We start from the raw sequence: 19,521 nt of genomic DNA, 5'->3' as shown, positions 1-19,521 counted from the left end.
CTGATGGTATGAGATTTAGTCTGGGTGTCTTGTTTCTCTTAATCCTTGTTTACTGGGTCAAAGGACAGTTTCAACGTGTTTACTTATTTTATTGAAATCTATTGTTTGTAAATAAGTTTGAGATGTGGTGTTTTTCGCTTGTTGTAAAAGTCATCACAGTATGTTTTCCTTTCGCTCAATACATTGTTTTAATTTAATTGTTGAAGTATAATGACTATTTATGAAGATTCATGGGCTACTGAATTACGAAATACATATGCTTTTCTCGGTAAGGACCTTATACGTAGGGTAGTTTTACCACAAGAAAAGTAATTCTGGCTAAACAAAACTTAGTGGATATTGGTAACAAAACCAAAACTCCAAGTTCTTATAGTTAGATAACTATAAATTATAATCAAAATATAAGAACAAAAATTGATTTTCATTTGCAAAGCCTTTAATAGTGAATCAGGATTCCTTGCACATACAGCCCCTGCGAGCAATGTTGCCCATACTACCATTTGACACATGGCTGACCTTAACTCACCGTCTTTTTGTTGCGTCAGTCCTAATGCAAAGCACATTGGCAGATCAGGCCTCCCTCTCTATATTTAGGTTGTATAATCCCAAGGGAAAGAAAGAGGCTATTCTCAGCAAACTATACTCATAATGCACAAACACAACTAGTACTGCACAAACATGGGCTGGTGAATCAACACACGCTGCACGCAGAGTGAAGCTGTCAGATTATAAAATCTAAAAATAAAACTAGCTGCACACACAGAGGTACATACATATATTACAACTTTCCTGACCCCTATATATGCTTTATTTCACTCTTCCTTGGTTCGTGATGAAGTGTTGTGCATGGTAAAGTGAACATGTTGTAAAGTACAATGAATTAATCTTGTCACATCATAAATAAACCCGTAAACCTCAGGCCAGACTAATGAATAGTACCATTGTAGCCAGGGGTCATAACAGTGACAGGTGAGTATGACATATGATAAAACTGTCTGCATGGTAGCATTTGCGTCCCAGAACTTGCTGTACTGAACTAAATAGATGTAAGGTAGCGGTAAGAACGCATGCTTCCTTTTTTTTTTTTTTTTTCACAATTGCTTAATTGCAATCTTATTTAACTCTTCATGTCTGCCAACATGCCTCTCAAGCAGGTTTAAAAACTAAAATGTAATGCATAGTTGCATCGTGCAAAAATCCAGGCCTTATTTTTGTTGAACATTTAAAAACTCCAACAGGAAACAAATCTGTAAATCATAAAATGTTCTTGCTTCAGTGTTTTGAACAAATAATTCCAGTTGGTCAGGTACCTGCATTTAAGTGTATTACTGCCCATTAAAAGAACAACAGACTACTGTGCAATGTAGATTAAAACATTAATATGCATTATATCAATGTTGCTAATAATAACACAAATATGTTGTTGAAGAAACTTTAACCCCCAAAAATATGGCTTTCGATTTGTGACACAATTTATGTCCGACATTTAAGGCAGACTTATCAAGTTAGAAGAAAATAGAGTAGAATTAATTGGAAGACCCCATCGATCCTTATCAAAAAACAATATATGATGTACTTTTAAAACTTTGGTTAGAATACAGCCCAGCTGTACAAGCTGTACAGGGCAGGATGCCAGGCAGGTTGCTGCTCTCCAGATCATCAGCTGCACTTGGCATCAAGTAGGTTTGTTTTAGTGGTGTTTCAACTTTGGACGAGAGAAAAACTGATTAATTGTGCTACTTCTTCGATGCAGGGCAAGGCCATGCAGTTGAACGTCACGGATTGAAACTGACAGGTTAAACATCAGGAGGACAAAAGGTCAGATGGGATGGCAGGAGAAGTGCTATGGGGTCACATCTGTCCTTGCTTCTTAGGCCTGTCAGCAGAATTGATTTGTGTGTTTTTGTGGTAATATGTCACTATGAGAGGACATAGTCGGAAGTGCAATGTGAGGTAATCTAGCAGTCGCCTTTTGCCTGTGCAGCACCCGTGGTTTCGACAATTGGGTTGAGAGAGCATATAATCACCATGCAACAGTACAAGCAAGCTCAAAAATAATTCTACACACTGCATGGGGTAACATGTTTAAGAGCATTTTGAGAAACTATGTTTTTTTCCCCCAGTTAAAGGACACCATCTATTTCTTACACTGCATAATACAAATATAATTTGTCGTAAAGATTAAATGTAATATCTTATGGAGGACAACTGTACTGTAAAGAATATTAAAAGCCTCCCAGTACACCGACTGGACCACGGTCCAAATAAATAAATACATTCCACGGATTCTGAGAGCCATGTCTGCATAAAAAAAAAACATTTTCCAAGAGTGTTATCTTTAATGCAGCGTTTTCAAAAGAAAATGCCCCATGAAGGAGTCAGTTGGATCTATTCATCTCTGGTGGTCCTTGTTGTTTATAAGCTGTAACAGATATTTTTTTTCATAGTAGAGGACTTTGTTGAGGGTAAGGGCTTAGCTTTGGTCAACCTATATTTGGTCTTAGATTGGGGTCAATATCTTCCAGATGCATGCATAACAGGCATAACTGGAATTCATGGTCTTATGTAAGACAACTTTTTCATTTTGGACTTTTCACGCTTTGGATTTGCAGTACGCTCCTATATTTGATTTTACTACTAAAGCAAGAACCCAGAGGAGGTTAGATCTGTTGATTTAGCTGTCCAGGTCACTCAGTTTACTTCCCTGCACAACAAGTCAAGACGTGTTTTATTGGTTAAGATAGCCCAAAAAAATAAGAAAAAGCATAACTTTAGAAAGATATTTTTTTCACTGCAGGCATTCATTCAAAGCGGCCCTACTCAGTCAGCTGAACTTCAGACAGAAAAGCGTTTTGGGGGAAAGGAATTCAAATCAATGAGATCCCTGCAGCCAATGAGAAGCTAACGTTTGGTGTGGCCAAGCCTGTGTTGCATAACTTTGAGGCAGACAGAAACTGTCTGGCCTGCAGACTCAACAAGCTTCACACGCAACACTCCCCAAGTGCAGGGTTAGTGTGTACATACAAGTTAATGTGTGTGTGTGTGTGTGTGTGTGTGTGTGTGTGTGTGTGTCTGTGTGTGTGTGTGTGTGTGTGTGTGTGTGTGTGTGTGTGTGTGTGTGTGCGTGCTTAGGTGTGTGTGTGTGTGTGTGTGTGTGTGTGTGTGTGTGTGTGTGTGTGTGTGTGTGTGTGTGTGTGTGTGTGTGTGTGTGTGTGTGTGTGTGTGTGTGTGTGTGTGTGTGTGTGTGCTTAGGTGTGTATGTTTAAGTTTTGCTTATTTTGCTTTATTTACTTGAATCCCCAGCTGATGGTAACACAAAGTATAGCTTAGACAATGTCTTTAAAATGGAAACCATTGTGGCCCTTACTTCATATTTCTATGTTATTATTTTCTTGTAGGCATTCATTAACAGAATGTTCTGGCATCCTTTATGTTACATTAACATTATCTCAATACTTTCTGCTGAAAAGTTATTTTAGTGAGGGGGAAATAGGAACACTGCAACAGCAAAAGATCAGCAGATAGGAAATAAGAAACCACAATTACATTTTTATTTTCAGTTGAGGTTTCATTCTTAACATTTAATCAGATATAAAATATATATAATTAATCAAATGCAAAAAGAGCTAAATTCTGAATATAACTTCTGATATTATCTGCTTTTATGAATTGTACTTTTATTCTGTTCGTTTGTCTGTGTTTTTATTTGACAGTTGCAGTGTTCTTTTTAATCTTTGGTCAACTTTTATCTAAAAATGTGCTCTATCGATTAACATTACTTGGTTAACTTATAGGACACAGTTCTACTAATAGATCCTGTTAATCATGCAGGATGTATGTCTGACTGATTTTCTCAGCGTTCTACGAAAGATATAGATAAAACATAAGCAACAAATAGCCAAGGGAATCAATCACACATACTGCAGATAGGGTCCTTCGATTCTGAGTAACAGTTATTCATTATTTCTACAAAAAACACAGAACAATCAGTACAGTGCAGGCTTGGACAGGATCCAGCTGCCTGTGATGGAAATAATAATCACACATGAAGACACAAATCAAATGAACATACAGGACATGTTACATTTTGTAACACTAAAATATAAGTTGTAAAACTAAGGTTGGCAATACCTGATTCTTGGTCCTAGCTAAAGAACTAACTGTGACAAACAAATAACTTTTGCAGTAAGCTGATCCAAGCGACGTTCAAATCATGAAGTTGTTTCCATATTTTCCAACCAATGTCCTGTTCTCAGTGTGGCAGTGTCACTCTCTCTGTGGCCGGGTTCACTGGCATCATAATATATTATTTGAATATCTGTTTTTCTTTTTAGCTTTTACTATTTGAATTGAATATATGTTACATTTTGAATAGCCTCAACACACACTGAATCAACAGTTAAACTAATACCACAAAGGTAAGGAAATGTACACATTCATTCAGTGAATAGTGATGACATTTCATTGGAAAAGCCAGTGTGTGGGATCTTTTCTTTATCATATACTCGAGGTGTCGGTGTAAGGGCAAACACTGGAATCCAGGCTAAAGTAAGCAGCATCGTATGGCAAAACTCCAGTTTTTTCTATTCTCTGTGAAGCTGAGGGTTTACAAAAATTGAATCAGGAGGAGCAGAGGAAGTGAGAGCTGTGCAATGAAAACAACATATGGCAAAATACAAAGGCTGGTAAAGTCCCAGAGGAACATATTTTATTTTCTGCGTCAAACAAGGTCAAGGAAATGTTAATGGTTCCACTTTCCTGTCTTGGTGGCCCACACTTGTCTGGGGATTTTTGTTTTCATGGTTTTCATATCGGTGGTTAAAAATAGTAGCAATCATATACGTTTTTATGTGCATGTAATAATTAATTGATTCAGGAGGTGCTAAAGCTCAGCCCCAAAATAAACCCATGTACGTTAAATAAGGAGCAGTTTAGTGTAAATGTATGTGTTGTGTTACAAATAAAGGGCACATTTTAACTGGGACACTTTCTAGCAAATATTAAGCACATTAGACTTCAGTGCCAGATTATGTTTCAATTTGCTTGATATCCCTGCTATTTCCTGCTCATGGAGCTATCAACAATAGGTTCTCACAGTGTTGCTGAGATGAAAATAAACTGAGGAACGATTTGAAATCCTCCTGGCTTTTCCTGGTGCTGTCTCAGCTGTGGTGTGGGACTCACAAAGCACTATTCAGGTCTGACTGTGCGTTTTGAAGGAGTTTCCTGAGGGAAAGCTATTCTGGCAGGTGGACAAGACAAACATGCTCTCTCCCTCTCTTCTGTAGCCGCAGGGACTTGTGGGCCTGTTACTTGCACAGGAAGGATCGCTGGTCTACTTCATAATAATTTCCTCTCAGCTGTCAAAGCACCGGTTGGCCAGTGAAGAGTGGGTCGGTTCACTTATAACAGAGCAGAGCAGTGTGAAGTCAGGGCCGGCTGTTTCCTGTATCTGTTCAAGACGTAGCCTCTGCATCTAAGTGCCACACAATCTCTCCTACGAGATACTGGATGACTTTGTAAGGAGTGCATTACGCTGCTATCTGCATTTACAAACACAACAATGTGTGGTTTTCAATTGTATGTAGCCTACAATAACGTACCTTGGTTGGTGATTGGCTAATGGTTACACAACCAAAAAATCCTCATAAAGTGGTCAAAATCTGATCAGCTCATTTTCAGACAGTTTTTTTAAATAAATGGATCAGGACACAAAGTGAGCAAAACTTTTACCTGAAACTTTCAGAATCTCTTTACACAGAGGGGACACATGTGGACATGTGGATTTTGCATAATAAGTGACCTTTAATGTTATGCACAATGGGATGTTGCGTAACACGGCCTTCTGAGAGTTAGATGAGAAGATTCATACTTTCACTTTGGAAGCAGGGGCAAACAGCTGGCTCTGCCCATACTGTAGGGCAGTGGTTTTCAACTGGTCAGGCCTCGGGACACACTTTTTCCTTTGTCAATAAATGACGACCCAAAATTTTGAACCACTCAAATCTATTCAACAAAAAAATCGTGCTGTAATATATACGCTTTTCAGCATACAATATTAATTAAAGTGAAGTACAGTGCATCCCTTATATCCCTTCACATAACTAAAGTATGCTTTTAAATAAGGTTTAATGAGATGATGGAAACAAAGCTAAACTGTATAACATAAAAAGGAACACATGCTGAAAAGTCAACCCCAGAAGGGGGGCCTGGGGGCATTCCCCCCCAGGAGATTTTTTAGAAATACTAACATATAAACTACGCATTCTGGTACTCTCTGAGAAGAAAATAAATAGATGTATTACTACCCGACATATTAATAATATTTTATGCCATTGTTTGTTTTTCACTTTGCTCTGACAGCTGAACTTGCTGCTCCACACAGAGAGAAGATAGTCTGTGTGAAGTACTTTAAATTGTGGATAAGGGTAGATAGCTCCCATTGTTCTGTGACCTGTCAATCATCAAACCGGGGGTCATATTTCATTATGTGTTCATTTTTATCTGAAGTTGTACCCATGGATGTATAAAGAAGAGTTCTACCGCAAAGTTATTCTCCGTGGGAACATCCGGCTACAATCTTGATTCTGATTGGCCAGAAGACTCTCGTAAAAACATCAGCAAAGATCTTTTATTGAAAAGATGATCACGAAGTGACAGAAATTTTCAAAACCGTTTATGGTCTCCGGTACTTCCAGTCCAACGCCTAATGGATGCACAGCGTTAGAAAATCGGGCCTTCAAAATAACAATTTGATTTAAAAAGTTAAAAAAGTTAAAAAGTTTTTCTTCACTCACACATCTGCGACCCACTCGAAACGGGTCCCACCAGTTGAGAACCACTGCTGTAGGGTATAGTTTATAGAAGGTTCCCCCTCGTTTGTTAAATCGGTAATAAAAAAAGGCAAGGTCTTTAAATGACAACTTGTGGCCATGTGCCTATTACTTGGCTGCAAGCAGGGACTTCCAGGAGTTGAGACATTAAGAACATGATACACGTGAGCTACATACATGTGTAAAGTTGTTAATTCTGGAAAGTATGCATCCCGGGAAAAACTCCTACCCTTCCACTTACAGTAAAGTTATGGCATGTGACATTCTGTAGTATTGGACATACTGACCTGCATTTATTCACATGTTAACCTCAGACTGAGTTCTGGCTCAGTTGGTTTGTTTTTAGGTCATGTGGGATCACAGATTAGAGAACATTCCTGCCGACCATTGTTAAATTCAATGTGTATGAAGGACTCAGGGTGGACTGGGTGAGTGTATTTCTTCTGTTTAGCACAAAACAATAGACGGATTAGGATCATGTTTTAATAACTTGCCTTTTGTGTCCCCCTCTATTGTCCCTGCATTCTTCACCAAATTGCCCTCATCTAACTTTCTTTAGTAATAAAAGTGTTAATTTACCAGAGCAGAAGTATATACATTTATGAAAACAAACACTTCTGGACAGCTTTTTCCTTATTGACTCTTAACTAATGATGTAAAAAACATCATGTCTAGGTATTTACTAACTGGGTGTTCCAAACTTTTTACCCATTCATCTACTCACGACACACGTTTTCTGTTGATGAAATACACACATGCGGTATATATTCTTAATGTTATTGCTACATATTATGTTGTTTGTGCACTTTCATTGATTGAGATCAAACTAAATCTAAACATTTTTTGACTATTTATTATGTCATATAGATTTGAGCTTCACTGCTGCTTGGGTCCAAATACACGCTGGCACAGAGATGTTCCTTCCCAATAGTCTTTGCTTCTGTGCATAATCTGACCCCAAACTTTAAAACGGATCAGAGCAAAGTTTCTAAGGCCCTGTGTAAGGCGCTCAAACGTGCTTATCACGGCAAATACCTTTATTTATAAAAAACTGTGACCCTTTCCCATGGAGCTTAAGAGTCCTGTGCAGCACTTGATTTTACTCAAACACCAACCTTACACGAGCGTGTAAACACACACGTGCATATGCAGCATAACTGGGGCACAGAAATACTGATGATATTATAGCTCTACACTCATCTGTATTCTGTTTGGTTCAGTTTTTAAACAACCACATTGATGCTAGTACATATTTCTCAATAAAAACATGTCCTGAAGACTCTTTCAGTTAATTTCCTCTGTTTATTATGCATAACGAATGTCACTCTGAATGGGGGAAACATTTAGCTTTAATTTGGCATAGAATGCATGGGGCGTTTTATACCTTCATTTAAATGATTTTTTAGGTTGAGAAGAGAAACACAACAGACGTTAAAAGATGACATCATGCCTTTTGGATTTAACTAAAACAACATCAAAAGTTTCAAAGCCTGCAACACATTGACATGCATTGCATTTATATACCTATAAAGCTAGTCAATGAAAATAGCTGCTGAACTAGCAGAACGCATTTTAATGGATCTTGGATTCAACACGTGCACAGTAAAGGGTTTTGTGTATAAGTCTGAGCTGTGGTGAAAGTGTAATTTCTCATCAACTTTACAGCTCTTTTACTATCCACAATATAACTAATTGCCTAAAATAATTGAGATCCAGAATCCAACTCTGCTGTGGTGAGGAAAAATAAACATGAAAACTGCTCTAGTGTGACCTACATCGAAGTTGCTGATGGGATTTGATGCAAAGTTGTCACGCTACAGACCAAATGTGTTCGTAGTGTGCACAGACAGATAATGTCATACTTGTTGAAAATGGCCTTTATACGATGTAGGAGTTCCCTTATAATACAACAGTGGTGGCTGTTGTTCATACTGGTTACGACTGCATCATTGTGAGGCTCTGACAGATAATGTCCCATTGCGTCCGACACGATGAGTCACCGGCTAACAATGCGCAAAAGGTGACTTTGTCTTAGCAAACAAGATAATAAACGCCAACAAATAGAATAAGTAAAGCCAGCTTTGGGCACGTTACAAAATTAAAGGAATTTTATGGGCATTATAAAAGGTCAGAAATAGCTGGAATGAAGCATTTAAGTTCCTAATTTTCTTTTATTGCCATTCACTGGAAGTATAGACGGAACTGGTGGAACACAATTCTAATGTGGAAATCCTTATAATTACAGAAATACAGCATTTTTATATTGGGTGTCATACTACTGATAAGTTGCTTCCAGTAAAGTGTTTTGTACAAACGGCATACACTCTTTAGTAGTGTTTGTATGCCTCCAAGCCATAACTCAATAATTCACAAGCTAATTATGACAACTTTAAAAACATTTCCAATAAGATACAATGATAAAGTGTTGACATTTTTGGACAGACATGGATGTTATGTGAAACTTGACTGGCTTGCAGAGAAATACAACCACAAGATGCTAACGCTAGTTTAAAAATAAAATAGCCTATCATATCTAGACTATTTACTTATCCAAATATATATTTAATGCAAACAAGCTAATTTGACTGCACGGAATAAGTTAGACTGATAAAGTCAATTTATCGTAAGTTTAACTTATATTTTGTTCTTCTATCTAAATAAATAACTGTTCACTGTTCAGTCTTATCATGGATGCCTTATTTTGAAATGTGAGAGAAAAAACTCCTTGGTTTGGTTATACAATTCCTTCTACTTCTCCTCCCTCCGAAGCTGTGAGGATTAGACCCTATTCACACGCAAACGGAACGCAAACGAACAGAATACGATATCAAAAAAGTATTCCGTTCACACGAGACCGCTTGAAAGTGCTGGAGACGCTGTAGTACATATGCCGGACCTGTAAGTGGCGCTGTACTTTCGCCACAAAATACACCAAAAGCAGCGAAGAAGACCCTCAAGCATGGTTGCCATGGTTGCCCTTCTGTTTAGGCCCCACGCTGGATTTAGAAACATGTAGTTCATATAATTCTCCATGTCCACTTGTTGCTGATGGTTGTGGTAGAGGAGCTGTAGATTTTGCACTAACATCTGTAGCATGGTCAGTAGCAGTAGCAGTTGCTACTGACCATGCTACAGCAGTGACCAGCAGAGGTGGGGAGAGGTGGGGCTATGGCTTCATCGTTTTCAGGAAATGGTCGTATAGGGCGTACACGCAGAGCCGTTTGCCCCCCCCCCAGAGCATTCCGTTTGCAGATCTCACCACCTTGGGACCTGTTATCGTTTGCGGGTTCCATTTCTGTGTTTCCGTTACGGCCTCGTGTGAACGAACGGGCTATACGAAAGAGAAAAGTAGCGGATACAACCGTTTGCGTTCTCGTGTAAACAGCACCTTGGTCAAAAGTCTTTTGATTTCGTTCCCATACTAGTTTGATGTTTGTCAGAGGCTGGTGGTGTTGGGGTGTTAGTGTTCACCCTTTGGTCTGTGGACACTGAAGCAACAAGTTGCATCACCGACAGCTGTGGACAGGTTTAACCTGCTCAGCACAACAATGGTTGTTATCTAGATAGATCCCGATAAGCATGAAGATGACATTGCTTGTAATGACAAATATATTATTTTTTGTTTAACGAAAAACTAAAAAACATAGCTCAAACAATGTTTATACATTGACAAATATCAGAATGAAACTAAACTACTTTGTGAAACACATTTCCAGGCTACAACATCTAGAGATTTAAAATGACCTCCGGTAACAGGTAACTATCCATTTTGGTTGAGTTGCAAACTCTTAAACTAACTTAAACCCAAATAAACACAATTGAAATGCAGAGGTTTGTTGTGCTGTCTCTTTTTTTCCCCTTCCGGCAGCTTCAGGAGTTAATGAATCCACAACTTTAGAGAAGGACAGACGACACCTTGTCTCTGTGGCTCTGCTGATCCTTCAATAGACACCCAGCAGCAGGACAACATTTTGTTCTTGGTTCATATTTCTCCGAAATGAAATCTTATGAAAAAAACTAATATTGTGCTTTGTGCCTTCGTTCCCCAACGAGAGATCAGTCGACACATGTCTGCCATTCGTAGCATGTGGCCTGGCACTGAGGGAAATCCCATAAGTCTCTGAAGAGAGAGCACCCTGCGCTTCCTCCAGGGCTTTAGTGTTGATCTAGTGGGGATAAATGTTCCCTTTAAGAAAGGCAATGATCTGTAATTTAGAAAAAGCTATAGGTTCATTGTAAACCTCACTAGTGTTTTGTATGTTGGTGGCCCAAAACAACTGTGACAGCTTAATTGTTTGAAATTAAGCCCACACAATCATATACTGTGATACCAGGTTAGTTAATTGCACACTGCACATTCATGTTTTACAATCTTCCAGTCTCTCACCGTTTCATAAACTACAACATGGCCATGTAACGCTGCACCATTCAGCTTTGTTAAATGGCCTTTTTTCTTGAGTTTTGATTTCTTGCTTTTTGCAGGGATTGGAGTATCCAAACCCAACACAACAGTTGTTTATAAACAAATGTGGCAGATTGGCATTTTAATTACTGTTTTCATTTACAGCTTACAGTAAAAAGTGTTAAAAGGGGAAATTTGTGTTAAACAAAAATGAATCTCACTAATGCACCCATTGCCTTTAATGTCAGTACACATATCCACAATCATGTGGATTAACAGCAGTGTAAATAAAAAAACAATCTGTAAATAGTTATTTGTGTATTTTTTGGTTACTGAAAAGGAGATTCCATGTAAGCTTGTACAAGGAAATGTTGTGTTACAGTCACAGTACTGTGTAGTGTTACATCTCTTTTTCCCATGCACACTGCTGCTTTGTAGATTCCCCTGCAGTGGCACACAGAGGGAACTCGCCTCCTCACTGCTTCAAGACCTCAGCGGTTATTTAGACAGCTGCACACATCAGCCTGATCTAAACTGTACTCCAGGGTTACAGCAGATTAAATAAATCCACTGCATTTGCATATCTTATTGCATAACAGACACCTGATCATGGGCACAGTTGGAGCCATGTTTTATTTATCGTAGGTCTATTGTAGTCATGAAGATAATCCATCTGTTTGTTTCAATGAGCCTAAGTGGAATTACTGACCAGCACAGGCCTTACCAACCCACCACCAGGCACTGAGTGAGTATCAACTTTGTCCAGCTTTTCTACTGAAAGAAGCCGTGCCAGGACTCCCGGTGACACACATCTGCTGAGTTGGATTTACAGAACTGACCAGGGTGTGACCCACTTACAACTCTTTTTATTACTCCCTATGTACGCCATGGAAACGGGTTTCCCTCTACCACTGTTACCATGGAGATGAAAGCAAGCTGAGACACACAAACACAGTTGGCGACAGAGGGGTGAGGAATGAAAGGAAATAAAGACTCATCCATTTAGAGAAGTCTTAAATTAGCCCAATCAATGATGAGTCGTTTGCACACGCAGAAACTACGTGTGGGTGGAAAGAACCAAACACTCGTATATGTTCATCCTTGGAGATTCTTCCTGCGGCCTGGGTCTGTTTCATCAACAACTGGGCTCTAATTCAGTTCACCCCCTCTCCTTGTAAGTGCAGACAGACATGCATAGTGGAGTGAACCACAGATCCACTTCAAGTGCTCCCCTGGGATGATCTACTCTACAGATAGTAGGGTGGCTTCCTATTACCAAACAGGAAGAGCAATGAGCTCATTCCTAAATGTAAACCAAGAGCTTGTGTCATATCTAGTGTTGGCTTAGTGGGTGCTCCTATGCTCATATAGTAGACCCATTCAAAACATCACAAATATCCTCATACAGTACGCTCATAGAGACATGTATAGAGACATTAGCTCTGAATGGCATTTCATAAGTAGTTATGTAACATGACATGTTACATAACCATGTCAAACAATGGTGTCTTTTATGAATTACATGAAATAAGAAGATCCTCAGCATTCCAACGTCCTCAGTACACATTACGTTTTTAATCAGTCAATATTTGGCCCATTGTCAGTTTAATGGAGCACATATTCTGCCTTATGTAACTCACAAACATACTAACATTTTTTGGGATTACAAAAATCATGTGGCTCTCTTCCACACTCCTTATGAGACATACATGCATGTGTGTGAATTGATTTGCACACAAGTGCATATGCACACACACACACACACACACACACACACACACACACACACACACACACACACACACACACACACACACACACACACACACACACACACACACACACACACACACACACACACACACACACACACACACACACACACACACACACACACACACACACACACAAGGTTCCAAGCTCGCAAATCTTGTGATGCCGCAAGCATTCAGTGTCGGGCTTGAATCAATCTGCTAGTTTTAATAAGCGCCACAATATGACTATGCATCATTTTTCAGTTCACTGAATTAATCATGCTATAGTAACATCATCTTTAAACAAAATGGTTCATCAGCTACCAAAGTAGGACGGTGATAAAGAAAATATGAACTGCTGTAATCATAACTATGACTGACTTTCTTCAGACAGTTCATGCTGCTGTTTGTTGATTCTGCATAGTTACTGTCAGCACCTAAACAATGTATGGGATTGCCCCATATGCCTTGTAACATACTAGTACTATGACACATCAGACAACTCAGCTTACAGAGTAGCTTCAAGTGGCTTCAAAGTTACTCAGACACCAACACATAAGTGACCAATATTCCAGGCATGCATTTAAACTGTATGTGTGAACTCCCCTAGAGAACAAGGAAAAGAGGGCAGTTAAAAAAAAGAAGAAAAATGTATTTTATATAACAAACCTCTCAAAGGCCAGATGCTAATCATGTTATAAAAAATGTGATATTGAGTATATCTCCCTTTTATCAGTTGCTGTTACATACCAGTGTGTATTTGTCTGCTGCTGTTAAGGATGAGTAAAGCATTTTGCACAAAAGTATACTGATTTCAACTCGCGTGTATCAACTTTTGCATGTTTTCACATGAACAAAAACATTAAATGATGCAGAAAGTAGTTTTGTAACCAAACCAAATGCCCCTGCTTCAGTAAGATGAGCATGAATACAAGTTGCTGCTGCTTGGCATACCATTACTTATGCAACAGACACATTTGTCAAAGTGCATGGCCTTGAGCAGGTCTTTGCCTGTGTGTCTGACTGCAAACAGATAGGAATGTAAACACACAATGGTAATGTCTAGCACTAAACACACAACAGGATTACTGTGGCTGGCTTGAGAAAAATATATGGTTTGTGGAAGAGCAGGGTCACTTTAGTGATGAAGGAATGGATGGCCTCTGTGACTGGAACCCTGAACTTCCTGACGGGCAGACCCCAGGCAGTGCGGGTGGGAAACATCACATCCTCCACTCTGATCCTCAACACCGGAGCCCCTCAAGGCTGCGTGCTCAGCCCTCTCTTCTACTCCCTGTTAACACACGACTGCATGGCCACACACAGCTCCAACAACATCGTGAAGTTTGTTTACGACACGACCGTCATCGGCCAGATCACCGACGGCGACGAGACGGCATACAGAGAGGAGGTTGAAAACCTGACATCTTGGTGCCAGGATAAGAACCTCCATCTCAACGTCAGCAAAACCAAGGAGCTGATTGTGGATTACAGAAAGCAGCAGAGAGAGGGATACGCCCCTATCGCCATAAATGGGAGTATGGTGGAGAGAGTCAGCAGCTTCAGGTTCCTCGGTGTCCACATCACTGAGGACCTGACATGGACTCTTCAAACCACCACCATCACCAAGAAAGCTCGACAGCGGCTCTTCTTCCTCCGCAGGCTGAGGAGGTTCAACATGGACTCCAGGATACTCTGCAACTTCTACAGGTGCACCATAGAGAGTATCCTGACTGGCTGCATCACGGTCTGGTACGGCAGCTGGACTGCCCTCAATCGTGAGGCTTTGACAGGTGGTGGTGAAATCTGCAGAGAACATCACCAGGACGGAGCTGCCATCCATGGAGGATCTTTACTCCCAGCGGCTCAGGAAGAAAGCCCTCAGGATTGTAAAAGACCCCCATCACCCCAGCCACAAACTGTTCTGTCTGCTGCCGCCTGGCAGGCGGTACCGCAGCATCCGGACTAAAACCACCAGACTCAGGGACAGCTTCATCCCACAGGCCATAAGACTGTTAAACACCTGAACTTTGAAACAACATCCATAACATTCATCTGGCTGCTACTTAGCAATTATTTATCTAATAGACTCTTATTGCACTATTTTCACTATAGTATTTCACTTTTTTTTCAAAACATTTTCTTTTTGTATTTACTATTTACTTGCACTATATTTTTCTGTTAATCTGTTTTATTGTGTTGCACTGTTGTATTGAGCCTAAGATTTTCATTGTCATAACTATACTGTAGCTATGTTCGTATGACAAATAAAAAACCTTGAAACTTGAAAACTTGATTAGGTAATGTCAACCGCACAACCAGAGCAGCCATTCACATTCATGTCTACTTGCAGGATCAACCGAGAGGAAACTTTCTCGTTCACACTCAAGCTACATAACTTCATTGCTCATCTTACTTAAACTGGCCATATACAACTTGTATTTTCTTGGATATACAGTGCTTGTAATGAGGCAACTGCAGATGACTGAAGTCAGTATTGCCAAGAATAATCAAATATTCTGTGGTTAATGCAAATATACATGCCATCACAAAGTGGAGGGACATCGCATAAACGGTTTTCTTCTGAAAGACAAAGGGACACATTTCTTGCAATTTGCAGTTTACTATGCTACGTAAATACTGTCTTTCACTATACAGCAACTAATGTAAGCTAGCTCATTGTCCCCTACATGTGCCTGAGCTGAGCAGACTGCAGAGGACACTGTAACAGATAGGGTTGACACCCTTTAGTACACCGTGAGGCTGTGATCACCACGCAGCATGTGGCCTTCACCTCTGCCTGATGCAAGGTGGCACTCCAACAGCTCCTCAGTAAACAAGGTTAGGCCTGACTCATTGAGGAAGGTAGACACCAGCAGGGCTAAACAGCAGGTGTTTAAGTCGTGTGGATGCAGCCTTGCAGCAGTCATAATACCATGTGACAAGGTGACCAATGTGTTTAAGGTTCTGTTTCCTGGTCCCGTCTAATTTAGTTTCAAGTGTTCTCAGAGCCGGTTGCTGCCGGTAGCAAGTTGTCAGTACCATCTGGAACTGTTCTCTGCACATGAATGGATGACATAAATACGTGTTATGTTGGTTGGTACTGAGCCCTGGAGGGTTCATAGAGAGAAAAATAGATAAAACGAGGCCACGTTTTATTCATTCGTGCGCACGATATACTTTCTCGTTCGCACAAGATACTTTCTAGCTGGTTATCAACTCAGTAAATCAACCATGGTTTCTCTGTCCGGCTGAGATCGCGTTCACGTGAAAGGGACGGGGTTAGCAACATTTAACCAATCACAAACATGGAGAAGCGTGCTGACAGCGCAGCGTCATACTTCATGAATGAATAGTAAATAGCAAATCCTGCTTCGTAGTACAGGCCACTGGTGCCACAGAGATTTCATAAAGTGAAGGAGGTTTTCCTTCTATAAAACAGCTGTGGGCAGCAGATACTATGAGAGTCACGGACAGGAATTCATAGATCAAAGCAGACTGGTTTACAGACTCTTCTGTTTTGCGAATCTGATGCTTAAACAAATAGCTCTAAACCCCTGACCAAAATGTCCCTAAATGAAGTCCGAGTTTGAAATATATCTCAAATAATGTATCCACTGCCATTTCTCCACATAAACATAACAATCTGCAATGAAACGGTTGTCCTCTGTGCTCCACTTCCTACTTGGCGCACCGGTAACTTTCTCGTGCGAACGAGAAACTAACTAAATACTTTCTCGTGCGCACAAAATATTATTTCGTGCCAACGAGAAAGTAGGCCTATATTATGCGCACGAGATACGTTTCTCCATTAACCTTTAGGGGCTCCGTAGGTTGGTATTCCATAAGCATCTACTCTTGTGTTATTGTAAAGTTTGATAACATGTATTTGAATGATGATTATAGTCAGGTACATTGAGGTGAACTGTTGCCAATAATTTCCTTCTAGGGTTATCACAGTCACACCTAACTGATAATTAGTTAATAAACAAATTAGTTATTTGCTTTCTTTATTATTTGCTGGGGATTTCGGCGTTGGCCCCCACAGACAGTTGTTTTATCTCTTTGTTTCTCCAATGATTTCGTTGCCATCTTCCTGTAAATTAACCTTTGTCTTCAGCTTCATTTATGTGTATCATTTAGTTTTTAATCTAGCCACGATAAACATTTTGAAAGGGGATTAAGTAAGTCATAAGGCGTCACACATTAAAGATACCGCATAATTTCCTTAAAAGCCCAAGAAGTATTTACAGTTTGTCACTATGGTAACCATAGCTAGATATCATTGGAGAAATTATGACAGTAATATAGAGATACGTTCGTAATGTCATCATCTCTACTGTCTATTGAGTCTGTGGGCAGGGAAGAACAGGCACTCTCTGTATGAGTCAACAGTCATGCATGTGTTGTACTCTCTCTTCAGGCCTGGTTAGTAATATCAACAAAAACAGAACCATGCTGCTCCATGGCAACTGTGTGTCCAGGGTGGTGTGAGTTGACATTGCAAATGTATGGTTACCATTGTCTCTGAGAAATAATAGGAGATGCACAACCACTGAGAAATCAGCTCTGTCACTGCAACTGGAGCTCTCTCTTATCATATCTGTCCTGCATCCTGAGACTACATTCTCAGGGCTCTTATTCCTAAGCTTATCTCGCTCCCACAACTCCACCCTCTTCAACTCAACACCCCGCCCTCTATTTCCAACCCACTTGTCCTGTTTACTTTTCTAGAATGTTATTGAATGCCCCACTCTTTGAAGCATCCTTCTGAAAGATGCCTTCTGGAAGATGCCTGAAAGCTACAGTACCTTCATCAGCCCCCCCCCCCCCCGTGTGATAAGGTAAAATATTCTGTGGCTTTCCAATTTATTACAACAGATTAGGACCTTCTTTCATCCTTTCCTTAGCACAGCATGCTACCTTGAGGCAACAGATTAAAGATAATTAAGAGGAATCAAGGGATTTCCCAGGGGCTCTTGTTCACCTAGATATCTGGGATGCCTGGCAATATTCATTACACGGACACGTGCGTCTGGTTTAACAGAGAAGCGTTGAGAAAAATTGCCCTAGAGAGGTTATGACTTGTCATGCCGAGACCCTTATTGTCCCAAGGTCCTTCTCATTTGATCCGTTATTAGTTTATTTTAGCCTTCATTACATTTTTATCAGGTTACCTCAGCTAAGGAGGATATGTTTTAGGCTTTTATTGCTTTTCTGTTGGTTTGTTTGTCTATCAGCAGGATTACAATAACACTACTGAATTGATTTTTAGGAAACTCAAATCTCAGTTTTGAGTGGATTTAAATCACAGGGCAGCTTCACAAATGATCTTGCCCTGTTGGTAATTTGTGACATTGGGCTTTTGTCTTTTCCTGCATTCATGTGTAAATTAAAAACAACATTCTGCATTGTCTCATGTGCCATAACATGTAAGAACACATCTTTCTGTCTGTATGATGAAAATTGTTCTCCAAAGATAAGCACAGAAAGAGAAAGAAAGAGAAACAAGAATATCCTTATGTGTTGAAAATAACAATTTCTGACAGTCAGACAGTTTTTTTCTAAAACAAGTTTCCTCCTTTCTCAAGACTGCTGGAACAAACACAACATATCCAAACCCTTACACTTCAGGAAGGAGTTGATGATGTCAACTACAGGCTCAGCAGCTTTTTATCTGCTTCCTGTTTACCTTCATCTGCGTCTGTCAGCAGGAGGGTTTGGAAACACCTACCGCTCAGGGCGATTGTCAACAGCAGGACCCATAGTCCGCAGACCCTTACCAGGCCATATAAGGACAGACCCCTGTTGGCTCCCACCTCGGAGGGAAAGCAGAGGGAAGAGACACAGCAGTGGCCTGGAGAGGTAAAAATAGAAACAGATGAAGGAATAGTTAAAGAATGACAGGAAAAAAGTAACATTAACATAAAGGGGGGAAAAAACAACATCATGGACTGTAGACTGGGGAACCCCCCCTGGTCTGAGTCACCGTCAGGAAGAGAGCCAGACCCAGACAGCCTTTCTACCTCAAATTCCCTCAGTCCCCCCCCCCCCCCCCTCGACTCTTAAAACAGCTAGGCCTGTCTGGTCTATAAAAAGTGAAGTAGAAACTGACCCTTGTTTCCTGAAGAGACACAAACAAGCGAGTAAGAAGCTACTTTGAACCTCAGTTGCATGTGTTCGATTTGAGATGAGTTGTTTCACTTTCTATGTGAACAGTTGGAGTGTTGGGGTATTCTCCCCTATTGCATTATGTGTTTCTCTTTTAGTTTCCTTTGTAGTTGTTGTTTTTGTTGTTAAGTTGTCTCTATGGTGATAGTTCATGGTCACAAACAACACCCTGAAAAGAAGAAGTGACGCAGCACTTTGTTAACACAATGTGACTTTCTGGTTACCGCAATGAAGGGAATTTTTTATTTGTTTTTACTTAGTATGCAGGAAATGTAGTGTGTTACTAAGGCAACAAGGTTCCTCCTCTTAACCATTGACTGCGTTGGTTAACACTTCTGAAATAGTACACAGTAGCAAAGTG

The sequence above is a fragment of the Notothenia rossii genome (assembly GCF_949606895.1).
Source record: "Notothenia rossii genome assembly, chromosome: 3".
Lineage (NCBI taxonomy): Eukaryota > Metazoa > Chordata > Actinopteri > Perciformes > Nototheniidae > Notothenia > Notothenia rossii.
The sequence above is the reverse complement of the archived record's forward strand: the minus strand, read 5'-3'. Positions refer to the sequence as shown.